Here is a 12,431-nt window from a genome sequence, read left to right as displayed (position 1 = left end):
CTAAAGCAGCTTCCAGTCAGCGTGCAAAGGTTTGAGCCGACTGCTCAGAATTGTATCTCTATGCTATCCATTGCATTTGTCAGCAATGTGTCCAAGATCTTTGCTGTTTTGGGTGTAAGTGGAAGCACATTGATGGACAAATGGGACTAGGACAGCATGTATATGGCATATTAGAGCTTTATTCTGATATACTTATTCATCTTCTCTCTTTGGCATTATACTGGAAACAAGCAAGGCAGTGATACATACCAGGGTATCATAGCAGCACAGGAATAGAGTTTACTGCAGGTTGCAGATTTATGATTGTGGAAAGGCAGAAGAACAAATGTGCATCCCTCACACAATTGACAGAGGGGAACTGCAGGCCTTAGCCAAAACTTGAAGGCAAGGCCAAGTAGGTCAGTCAGTATAGCATAATCTGAGCACAGCATATGCTGATGTTTTCTGGATTCATCAGGGGTGGAAGCTGCCTTTTGACTATCAAATGCCACTATGGCAACAAGAAAGGATTCAGATGGAAAAAAAAAAAAGGCAAAATTGAGTTATGTTCTATTAGTTAGCACTGTTTCTTTGTTTTGCACCTTTTCTTCTGCACCTTGGTATTCCTTGATGTTTTTTTTTTTTCCTTTAGGTATCATGACAAATAGACTATGTCTTCAAAATGTTTATATTTTCTTATCTTTATATTTTATTTTGTCATCTAAAGTGAAGAGGAAGCATTGAAGTATCGCTAATGCATACAATTTTTCAATTATAAAAATAGACAAATTAGAAAATTGGAAAAATCACTGCTTCAGATAAAAAACAAAAAAAAGCATTCAGAAATACAAAACCACTGGAGCTGGGAGAATTTACTTTGAGCTTCCAGCTATCTAGGTTCTGTAAAACATCATCTTCATTCCAAAATCAATTAATCAGTGGTGCCTGGTGCAGCACTGTTACTCTCATGTGGTTCTAAGTGATATTTCCTTACTAAAAAAATGCCTCTATATCCTCTCTAAGTCATCCATGCATCCTCAAAGATGGATGAGAATGCATCCTATGACATTGTTATATGGGATTTAGAGTTCTTATTGGTGAAACACATGAACCATGATATTTGCAGCTATGACAGAGAATAGAAACTGTATGACTAAAAAGGAAAATGAACTAAAGGCTACTAAAAACTAATTACAAATAAGTTGCAACATATTCTATTTCATCTTGTTTTGAAAATGTGACCAGGAAGCAAAACGCATAAGGGACTGGTCATTCAAGTCTGGACTTGAATGTTCAAGAGTTTTTTTTCTTTGAGGAAATGTCATCATTTTGCACACACTTTTGGGATGCGTGCATCATTACCTACTTTTGTCTAATCTAATACCCAGGACTTGAAAAGCATGCATGTGGCCTTCAGCCCAATCTTCCAGGAAACCAAACCAAACCACACCAAACCTAATCAAGACAAAACAAAATTAACAGCTTCTTCCTTTCTGGAAAAACAGCAGTTATCAAGACAGATTTTTGGCAAAATAATCAAAATGGCAAAACTTTAAATGGTCATATTGAAATTCTGCTATTTTTAAATAATTTATTTCAGACTTATGGCAATAGACTCTAGGTTAGCTTTGGAAATGTCTAGACATCAGACTGAGTCTGCCTGAGTAACTACAAGGAGAGAAACTATCAGGTGCACACACACTTGAAAGCACCGTGCAGATGACCAGGGAGATTATCATGCATCTGATGAGTTAATTGCTACTAGTTAACCAGATTGTAATCTTTGACATAAGCACTTGTCACTTTTCCTGAATGGTGAGGGTCAACAAGTATAAAAAAATTAATATTTCCTCAAACTTGTGTCATCATCAGTGGCAGCTAAAGAGTATGCCAAATATTGATTATCAGAACGTTTCTTATACACATTTTGTATAGATGCAGCTAACAAGTCAATGAAACAGACACAAAATGCCAGGTTTTACCAAATGTTTAGTGAGAGTTAGAAAATTTTCTAAGGAAACCATTATCATAATTATTTTAACTAATTAAAATATCATTAGCTACATTACAATATTTTAGAGTGTCCCATGAATTGCTGGCATACTGGTGGAAATAAGTAGTTATATACCAAATGATACTCCTGCTGCCTGATGTGGTACTTGGAGTTAAAAACATGCCACCAGATCACATGGGATGAAAATATACAGGTGTGGTTTTGACAGCTTTTGTTGCAAAACTCAAAATGGGCTGTACACACACTTTTTCTCCACTTGAAGACACTGGTGAAGCTCAGAGGTTTTGTTAGAAGCTTAGAAAACAGTTTTGTTTTGCTTTCTGTAGTTGTGAAGGCAGCAATCTCAATCCAATTCCGCTGGTGAAATTATTATAAAAACCCAACAACAACAAACTAAAAGACTTGGCTCTGCAAAGAAAATCATCCACTTTGTTAAAACTGAATTTCCAAATGTTCTGAGTTTATTGCTTCTCTATTTCTCTTACAGAGGGATGAATGAAACACACAAGTACTGATGATTGGCTGGACTTGTTTGCAACAGCTGCAGGAGGAGTTGCCAAATCTGGTTTCATATAAGATAGCCTAAGTGCCTGATAAGCATTAAAATTCATTTCCATTCTTTAGCATGCATAAAAGTACACTCTTGATGTAAAAAATATGACAAAATGCTTAAATGCTGTATGCTTTTCTTGGTCACTGTGTTTCATGCTGTAGCAAGAGCTTAATCGGCAAATGTCACCTCCTTTGTGGCTCCTTTGACCTTATTGTCAGATTTTTTCCACAAACAATTGCTAACATTTTTTTCTCATAATATGATCTTAGAATCCTTCAAAAGCTCAGTGGAAAATGCATCTAAATCTGCACGGTAGTGGAATAATAACTTATTTTGAAAACAATCTTCCATAGAAACCCCTCTCAGCATTAAAACTGAAAAAGATAAAAAGAAAACCCACCTCAAGCTAAATGCTCTGATAAGAGGAGGATTGTATCACAGCTGTTATTTTCATCTTTTATTCACCATTTCTTTTCTCCTTTCAGCTGGCTGCTCTTTCTTTAGCTTAGAAACATCTACTATTGAAAGATGGCCATTTCTGTGTTTGAAACCAAGGGCCAAACAGCAGCACCTAACCCTTTGGCAGGAAGTCCATGAGCTGCAGTCTGTTAAAACCTACAAGCTAGACCCATTCTTTTTTGTTCTTGCTCTACAAAAAGGAAGGAATCGCAGGCTGTGCAACACTTCATATGGCACAGCCTTCTCCCACCTATGTGCCAAAACACTCTGCTGTTCTTTTCCCACATGCTTCAGAGCAGACAGTATTCTGGGGTCATTCAGAGCAATCAAATTTGTCAGGTGGGAAAGCGGTCTGAGAACCCTTCATACCCTATTCTCATTCTTCTGCTGCATTTTTTCATTGTAGTTGCTGAACACTTCTCAGTATTGTATGAAGAAATGTGCTGAATTTTTTTTTTCACTTCTATCCAGTGTATAGAGAGCAGGCTAGATTTTCCTTTGAACATGATGTATACATACACCTACATCTACCTACGTATATGATATCAGGGAAGAGAAAATCAAAGAAATGTGCTCTGCACTTAAAGTAGAAGTTAAGCTGCAAAGGCCTTATTTCTCACTAAGGCTTTTGCAGCCCCCTTCAAAGAAAAAATCCTTACTGTAGAAAATTTATTTCTTCTAAGGAAAGAAATCTGTTGTTGTGGTTGACTAGCTTGGTTAAGTATTTGGGTGCCTTAAGTCTTCATTTAGGCAATCTGAACATAAGGTTTGAGTGTTTTGGATGAGAGAAGAGCTGGGCATAACCTGGTGCTCTGTGGGTTGCTCTCATGAGAAGCAGAAGTCAAAACCTTTGTGTCTGACCTTCTGAGAAGAGCTACATGTTTCTTATACTCTGGACTTCCTGCCTGGGTATGCTGAAGTCATTCTGTTTTCCACTTCTACCTGCTCAGATGGCATTAATTCAGAGATAATTCTGGTTTGCCTGTTTAACACCAGCTCCCAGGATACCTCCATAAGTGTTGTACGGCTGTTGCTAGGGAGATAATCCCTTTCTGCTGATTAGTCACCCTCTGCTGTCAGAAGTGACTTTGGAACTAAATAGTTCACCTGGACACAGGACTGGGGTCACAAGGACTGGGACCCCCTAGCAGAGCAAGTGGAAATCAAGAAAAAATAACACTGCCTATAAAACCATGTTTGATTGTTTGTTTGGTTTTTAAAGATGGTGAATTCTTTGGGAAAATCAATGTAGAAATTCAAGAAAAAAGGAAATTTTTAAAGAGTGTCTGAGTCATTCAACAACTTTTTAAACTAAATTTAACCTTTACTGGCATTTGAAAGCACTAAGGCAATTAATTATTTTTTTGGATGGGTAGAATCCTTTCTATGCAACAAATAATTATTCTGACTGATTTTCTATTAAGATACTCTTGCAAAATAAATTTCTAGTTTTATTTTAAAATCTATTCAGTTTTGAATGAGTCACTCAGTGCCTACACATAAGGGAATCTTGCAGTTTAAATAATATTTAAGAATTGAAATGAAACCATGTTTTATGTCTGAATAGTGAACTATAATTACCTCAGTTCATAACTGTCAAGAAATAAAAGGCAAAAGGCAAAAGCAAGGCAAGGAAGGAAAAGGAAAAGGGAAAAGGAAAAGGGGGAAGAGGAGAAGGAAAGGAAAGGAAAGGAAAGGAAAGGAAAGGAAAGGAAAGGAAAGGAAAGGAAAGGAAAGGAAAGGAAAGGAAAGGAAAGGAAAGGAAAGGAAAGGAAAGGAAAGGAAAGGAAAGGAAAGGAAAGGGACTTTTTCATCCATACAGAAGATATTATTCACTCTTTTTTTCTAAATCTACAGACTGACTCCAGAACTAAACAGGAAACCCAGAATTCAGGAACAATAAGACAAGAGAGGATGGAAGCACATTCTGCTTCCCACAAACAACACCATTTATACTTTTATGAACTCATTTAACAAGTCTAGCTATAGGGTAAATGCCACTCTTTGTGTTAGACAACATATCTGGATCTCTGTTTCAATTTAGACAGACAAAATGAGGTGACCTGAAACCAAGAAATTTTTCTCCAGACCAGACAACTTAATTTCAATAACCTGACAGAAATGTGTTTATAAAGTTTAGTGATTTACCACAATCCAAATGCACATCACGCATAGAAGGTAAGTAGAAACAGGATAAATCTCGAGGCATAGTTATTATTTTTGTCAATTGTAAAGTATTGTCCTGTTACCTTTTTTGTAATTCTAGGAATGAATGAGCTCAAGTCCATTTTGCAAGACTAATTATTTTATTATTTTTAATCTCATCATAATTTTCTGCTCTCCTTGCTGTCCTAAGACAAAGGGCAGCATAATATAATATTCACTGTAGAAAGACTGTTATATTAAGTAAAATTTTTGCTTTGCTAGGTGGAGGACGGGATCCTTCACAGTAGTGAGAATGTTGCCCAAAAATTGTGAAACTGATGTATTTACCCATAGTTTTGGTATTTTAGGAAAAGTTTACAGCAATCAGCATTTACCCAGCAAGTAGGGTTTAACATATGTGGCATCGCTTTAAAGATATTTCACACTCCCTGGAAAGCAATATTCATATCACTTTCCTGTCTCTATTGATCTGAGGTGAAACTCCATTAACAGTAATAGGAATAGCTACAGAAATATCTGCTATTCTGCTTTATTTAGGTGCCCTTGAATTGACATCTAATCTTAGTCAGCCAAATGGGATAAGGAAAAATTTAATATGGAAGACACTTGTGACAATTGCTCCTCAATGAGATTAAAGCAAAACAGATGACACATTTTTTCCCAGCAAAGCATGATGCCATGTTATGTGATAATCCATTTTGTTACAGAATACAGTCAGCAAAAGATTCCCTTTTCACAAACAACAGTATGATTAGAAAGACTTAATTTTTAATCTCCTTCCACCGTTTCTATATCGACTGACAGAAAGAAGCATATTTGATTTTTTTAACAAAATAATAATTAAGGAGAAGGGGAGATGCATCTATTTTTTTTTATGCCTAGTCTGAGAAATCCAGTTAGATAAAGTGAGTATTTAAAGCTTAGGAAAGCTTGTATGTGAGATATCAAGGATATATTTCCTGAAGGACACATCAGGTAACAGTAGTGATTATACTGTTTCTATGGGGTGGGGGAAAAATTGTGAAAAGACAACACGTCACTAAGCATGACAAATCTTAGGAGGTCTGTGTAGCAGTGCTACACTGAAACCAAGAACAGGTTAAATCCCATTAAATTCAAATAATAGAGCCTTATTGCCTGCCACTAATTCTAGTCCTATTAAGAAGATGCTGGAATTGTTTCTTAGCTGTTTGCTTTTATCCACCATTTCAAAGTACATGTATATAACAGTCTGGAACAACGATTTACCTTATTTCTCTGTGTTTTGTCAGAATAGGACAAATATAAAGGAATTAGTTGAAGGAACAGAAAGAGATGTCTGCTATGTAAGTCCTAAGGATATTTTTTTCTGATTAAGAAGAAACAAAGACTGAGAAATACTGGTGGGGGGAGATGTGTTTAAGTGATGTTTTAATTTCTGTTTCCCCAGCTTGAATGACTGTGCATTTTAAATGCTGTTAGGAGGTCCATCAATGTGACACTGGAGTTTGGTGTAATGAGTAAAATGTTCCAGCGCTGTCTCCATGAGTGACCTCTGTTATCACCTTAGGCAAGGTCCCACCCCCCATCATTTATCTGGCCAATTAATAAACCATACAGGCCAGGGACTGTCTCTCATTCTGTGTGCCCACATTGAGGGGGCCCTGCCTCTGTGGTAGGAAATATATATTACTGTAATTCAAATGTCAGGGATTCAATTAAAAAACAGTTGACGAAGCAAAGGGAAAAACTTACCTGACATGACTGCGAACAGATTATTGAAAGGTTTATTTGCAAGAAAAGCACTTTTCATCAGGTTATCCAGTTAGAAAGTTTGGATCAAATTTAGTGCATAGTAACAGCCAAATATTGAAAAGAATAAACTATTCTGAATCTTTTAAGTACTAGGAGCATTTAATTTTCTGGGAAACATCTCAGGAAAATTTGCATGTCACTCACAGGTCAAGGAGGAATTAACCCTTTTCACTAGCTTTTGAATTCACAAAGGACATGGCAGGTCACAATTCAAATACATACATTTCCAGTCTAAATTTACAGCAACCAAAAACCCTTGTCTTGCATGAAGTAACAGGAAGTACCTCCCTTAAGGGCATTAGGGAGGTAATGCTTGTGAATGTCTATACTTGCTCTTATTTAAAAAAGACAAAAATAAAATTAAAAGTAATTTTTATGGAAAAAATGTGTTGATTATCAACAAATCATTCAAATATTGCTGATTTTCAAAAACTCAGGCTATCAATTTTGGGGGCTTTTTTTCCTGTTTTTAAACAGGGAAACTAGGAAATCCAAAGAACAAATTTTTTCCCCAATATTTTCAAACATGCAAAAAAATAAAAAGGGGGCAGAAAGAATCTTTCAATTTGTGATCAGTTTTAATTACAAATGAAAGATTTAAATTTGGGTGATTTCTGCTATTTTAATAGAAATTATACTGGCTTTTGCGTTTTTGCATGCTTTGAAAAATAGTAATGGCAAGAACTTTTATTGACTTCACTTCAAAATTTCCTGTATTGGAAGTTTTCCTCTGATCATCCCAACTTACTTAATTTTGGTCCATATCATGGAAAGATGTTGGATTAATTTTTGATGAAACCTAACCTATCCATGGAACCAGACTAGAGCAATTCCAAATTGCTCTAATTGCCAAAGAATGCATGGTATGGACATTGTGCTCTCAGCACTGGCTCTCTTCTGGTCCTGGTGGACCTAGGATTCCACAGGTCCTAACAGGATTTTTCACTGTAAACATAGGCATAGATCATCATGAAAAATTAAAAAAAGCTAATTAATGAGATTTTAATATTGTTGACACAGTTCTAAATATCTGTAGGAGGGTTACTGCAGTAAACTATGAAACATGAATATCTACTACCATATGTAGTGCTAAACACAAATTCAATAGTGCTACAATTGCAATAGCATACTTGCAGTATTAACTTCAACAAAATATTTGCAATCACAGAACTAAAAAACAAAGTAAAATTGAAATCATTAATCCCTACATAGATTTTAAGACTTTCTGTGACATTTTCATAAACACAAATTGAAATGAAGACTGTAGTCACTTAGAGTGTCTACCACAGTACTTTTCTATCCTCTAAACCTATAAGTAGTTTATGAAAGATTTGCAGCTCTTTATTCATAGTACTTAATGAAGTTGTAATTTTGGGTTTGGATTCACAACACGAAAGATGAATAAAAAATTAGGAGTTTGTTCTACTATACATCAGTAAGAGTGCGTGGCTGGCTAATTCAATTCAAAGACTTTAACCTACTGGTACTGTCTCTGCTAGACTGTGGGAGGAAACCTATCAAGCACAAAATAGTAGCTTCAAACACATTGCTAAAATAGTAGAAACTGTAGGATAGGTGCCAAACTGAAACTGAATGTTTGCTCTTATCCCAAGAAAGTAGTCAGATGAGCATCTTTGAGGCTCCCCTTTCCACATTTCATTGGATGAAAATAATCTCCCTTTAAAATGCCAATAGTCTAACTCTTCCCTGTCTTCAGTTTTATTAATCCTTTATATCTCTGCAAAGTGAATAGGACACTTAAACTTCTCATGACTCATTTGTGCTGCTCTAGCAGTGCAGAAATGCCATAAAGATTTGCCTTTTTTCAGTACAGTATAGAAGTTTTGGCATTTCCAATCCATGCATTTGAAAGTTTCCTGTTCTTATAAAAAGTTTAACTTTGTAAAACCTTTAAAAATTGTGGACCTGCCCTCATAGTTTAAGGGGTGTCTGAGTTACTTTATCTATTCTGTTGTTTGGGACTTTGAGTCTCTCTTCTGTTCCCAGCCATGCATATGAAAGTAGCAGCAAGTAAGAGACAGTAAAATAATACATATTCTACCTATTAGACAAAGTCCCTGTTTCAAGGGGCACAAATAGCTGACATAATGACTATCAGTGTATGACACCATGCTAGACTATGTTATTGAGACACATAATTTCTAACGTCAATAATTCTGCAGCATCACAACAAAAGCCACGTGAAATCCCTTAACAGTTGTCTGTAATTAGCTAAAAGGTACAGGTGAGTACACAGAAGAATAACTACTTGTTCTTGTTTAACATCTGGTAATTAAGTGGAGAAAAGTGGTGGTTTCTTGTGGGAAAATATTTTACCCATTAATCTTAACCACAATAATGTAGTCACTGCATTTGGATCAAGTTGCAGAAAGGATAAAAAGAACTGGCAGCATTGTATTTCACACACCGATATCTAATCTGCATTTTTTTTCTGCATCATGTTCTTCATAACATCATGATGGCTTTCACAAATTGCGAGAATAGGGTTACAAAAAGAGAATGCATTGCAAGGACATGCAGTAAAATCATACTCAGACTGTAAGAGAGGGAAAATGAACTGGCACTCATAATCCTATTAGGACCCACATGCGAAATTTCACTCTTCCACTTTTTATGTTTGTTTCAGCTGTGCCCCATTTTACTTAGAATTCAAACTCTTAGCCCTAAAGAGTTCCCATATGATTTTATTCTTTATCTAAAAAGAAATTATAGGAAAATAAATACAGTATATATGTGTGTAGACTGGCTTTTACTGCTATAACAGGCAGTTAGGTGGTAAAAGACTGAAATTAAAGAGTTGCATCAGCATGACGCTGACATAATATAGAGGAAATCAGTCCCATTCTGGATTCATTTTAATGCACAATATGAAAAAGAGAGACAAGAATAAAGTTATGTTTATGGCTTGCTGGTATAACCAGCACCTCTTACTGCATATAACTTCATTTGAACAAATGCAAATGATTTATTCAGATACAGTACCTACATCTTTTTAGCAAATTCTTTTACATTAATTTTATTTGAATGTAGACATCTGCTGAGAAATCATAAAGTATCAATTAAGCTTTCTCTATGTGTGATTTAACTGAAGTGTTTTCATCTTGGACATGACCATTGCCTAATTCAGGATCAATTTGTATGCAAACCAAACCAATTTTTAAGTATCTGGAATCAATCACTTGAATATTGAAAGCTCCCTATATTTGAAATATTGAAGTTACCCATTCAGTGAGCTACATTCATGCTGTGCACTGAATAAGGCAGGAGTCTTGTGAAAAAATGCTGTGTGATTATGTAATTAATTCCAATACAGATGTACAAAAGCAAAACTGGTAATCTTCATCCCAATTTTTTCTTACCCTGAGCAGATGGCTTTACAATCTTACCTTTCATGTAGCAAACCAGTATTATTGCTGGTTTAGCACAATTGCCTAGGGTTTTTCGTCTTTTTTTCTTTAATGAGCAAAATAATAACTAAAACATATACTAAAGTGTATGGATGCATATTATTTTCCACACTGATTAACAAAAAGACTTATGCTGCAGCAAATTAGAAAACTTAATTCCTCTATATTAATGTCCCTATAAGTTTTTTTCTTTTCTACTTCAATGGAACATCTCCCGCAACCATTTTGATTTTCCAAGTGGCATGTGCAGGCCTCTGTGACTTGAACTAAAGTACTTGCAAATCATCCCTTGGCTGTACCTCCCTATGGAAGAGGCAGTGGGGAGAGAGAGCTCAGCCCTGTGCGACACAAGTGTGTGGTCCCCCAGCTCTTGCTCACATTGAAGTGTTACCTCTATGAACAGGACAGACAGTTGTCCTCTCACCCTCTGACCTGGCCTAGAAGCCATATTGTCCTGAGTACAAGGTTATTCTATGGGCAATATATCCTTTGGCTTTAGAGCTCCTGCATTAAATCTGGCTTCACACAGAACCAGACAGCATACAGCTGTCTGCACTTGTCTGCACCCATAGGCACAAAATTCCTATTATTCCTCTGCTAAGCGAATTATACCTTGCTGATGCTTTTCATAGCACTTTGTGACAGTAAAAGAAAACAGAGCTGCGCATTCACTCTAATGTTCAGAGAAGGAAAGTGCTGCAGTAATTATAAGCTTCTCTATTATTCTCTACAATTGCCTTTTGATTTTGTCTCCTTTTCCTTCACAGCTGAATTCCTGTCATGTTTTCCTTCTGCTCCCATGTATCCCTACATCATGCCTTCTCAGACCCGACTCTCCATTGCTTTTCCTTCACCTCTCTCTTCTCTTTTATTCCTAATAAATGTCCAAGTATGCTTTTCAGAAACTTATGACTTTGATCTTTGGAGCAAAGTTTCACAGAAACCTTTCTCTCCCAAGATTTCAATCTAATAAACGAGGCACTGAGTGCCAGGAGGGAGTTACGCACTGAAAGAAAACATCTGTGGCTGGCTAGCTTGCAGGGCTCACTCTTCCTGTCCTTGCAAGCCTTCTCATTCAAGTGGCCACATCCCAGGCAGCGTTTTCAGAGGTATCATCAGCACTTTTGCTAGAAAGGGAATAAACACATACAGTTGCAATATACAGGCAATGCTGCAAAGATCTGAAGTAGTTTCTTTCAGTTTTTCTTTCTTTTGGCAGCATTTAATCTTTACTGTTTTCTCCTGTGCAGGATGAACTGGTGGGAAGTTACAGGAGCATTCTTCAAGATAGACAGGACAATACTGAGAGAAAATCTTCCTGGTCAGTCTGGCTGCTTATCTTCTGCTAACCTCCTGCTCTGACTGTGGGTAAGCAGGGGAAGAAGGAGATGAGTAATCTTAATACTTAACACCCAAAGCATTAAACTGCATGTTTTAAATGAAAAAATTACTCAACTATGTGTCCAACTATGTTCCTAATGCTGAGAACTTGCTTAAGTTCCATGAATCTTTCAGCTTGTGTTGATCTGAAAGAACAGGTATTTTATTGAAATGGCATTTGAACCAGAATATTTTTCTGGTTGATATAACATCGCATTTTGAAAGATTAATATTCTACCAAGTGCTTTTAGCAGATTTTGCAAAGCTAGGCTATGAGTGCTTCCTGTCAAGCTGCACAAAAACAAAGACTGGACCTTTTCCCATTGAGAATCACTCCTCCAAAACCAGCTTTTGGATGAGAAAAAACCATTTTTCTGTGACTCAAATGTGTTTTGAGTTTCATCAAAATAAATCAGAAATTATCACAGTGTATTGGAATATTTCCCACCTCATATCTGCATGCTCACTGCACTGGGATTATGATAATTGCATTCAGGAATGAAGAGGTGCTCCAGCATCCCTTGCATTTTCACACAAGCTGCTTGCTGGGATGATGGGTAGATTCAGATCTGCTGCTCTTAGCAAGTAGCTGTGCTGAGCTGCAGGGCAGCTTGCCCCTAGGCTGACATTTTGGGAGACACAACTTTCTGGGTGATCA

At 36.5% G+C, this 12,431-nt stretch overlaps 1 long non-coding RNA gene across 1 annotated transcript in view; it reads left to right on the top strand.

Moving 5' to 3' along the window:
- Positions 1-12,431, top strand: part of LOC139603911 (uncharacterized) — a 131,940-nt gene that overhangs the window by 109,437 nt on the left and 10,072 nt on the right. Inside the window, exon 5 of the long non-coding RNA XR_011683848.1 lies at positions 11,644-11,761. This is a non-coding gene — a long non-coding RNA (uncharacterized lncRNA). The remainder of the gene's footprint in view (positions 1-11,643; positions 11,762-12,431) is intronic.

The sequence above is a fragment of the Agelaius tricolor genome, unplaced genomic scaffold, assembly GCF_023055355.1.
Source record: "Agelaius tricolor isolate 1412-34295 unplaced genomic scaffold, bAgeTri1.0.p SCAF_2, whole genome shotgun sequence".
Lineage (NCBI taxonomy): Eukaryota > Metazoa > Chordata > Aves > Passeriformes > Icteridae > Agelaius > Agelaius tricolor.
The sequence above is the reverse complement of the archived record's forward strand: the minus strand, read 5'-3'. Positions and strand labels throughout refer to the sequence as shown.